Source organism: Morone saxatilis, unplaced genomic scaffold (assembly GCF_004916995.1).
Source record: "Morone saxatilis isolate NCDOM2014 unplaced genomic scaffold, NCSU_SB_2.0 Contig11, whole genome shotgun sequence".
Classification (NCBI taxonomy): Eukaryota; Metazoa; Chordata; class Actinopteri; family Moronidae; genus Morone; species Morone saxatilis.
Genome location: NW_023339663.1, coordinates 27,286,458 through 27,286,794, shown reverse-complemented (window position 1 = coordinate 27,286,794; position 337 = coordinate 27,286,458). Strand labels below are relative to the sequence as shown.

General features: G+C 39.2%; 1 protein-coding gene across 1 annotated transcript in view; it reads right to left on the bottom strand.

The window, feature by feature from the left end:
• si:ch211-186j3.6 (neural-cadherin) overlaps nucleotides 1–337 on the bottom strand; it is a 275,078-nt gene that overhangs the window by 127,844 nt on the left and 146,897 nt on the right. The window lies entirely within an intron of this gene.

Here is a 337-nt window from a genome sequence, read left to right as displayed (position 1 = left end):
TAGGGGGATAAATAAAGGAATTATCTTATCTTATCTTATCTCAACCTGAAGAGAAAGATTGGACAGGATTGTAGGGTAATGAAAAAAAGGATGGAATGGAAGGTGATCCAAAATTTCACCCTACTTCTGGAAAATCATTTTTTGATTTGTACAGACAACAAAACAGCAGTAGCTTACATAAATTACCATGAGGCAGTGCGCACACACTTATTCTTCATTAGAGAAGTGTACATTGCAGGCAAGTTGAACACAGCGACCTCTTGGCATATGGAGAGCTGTTCCCTTTCCTACTCTGCTCTATGCTGAAACTGTTACAATGCCCAACCATCTTCTTCAC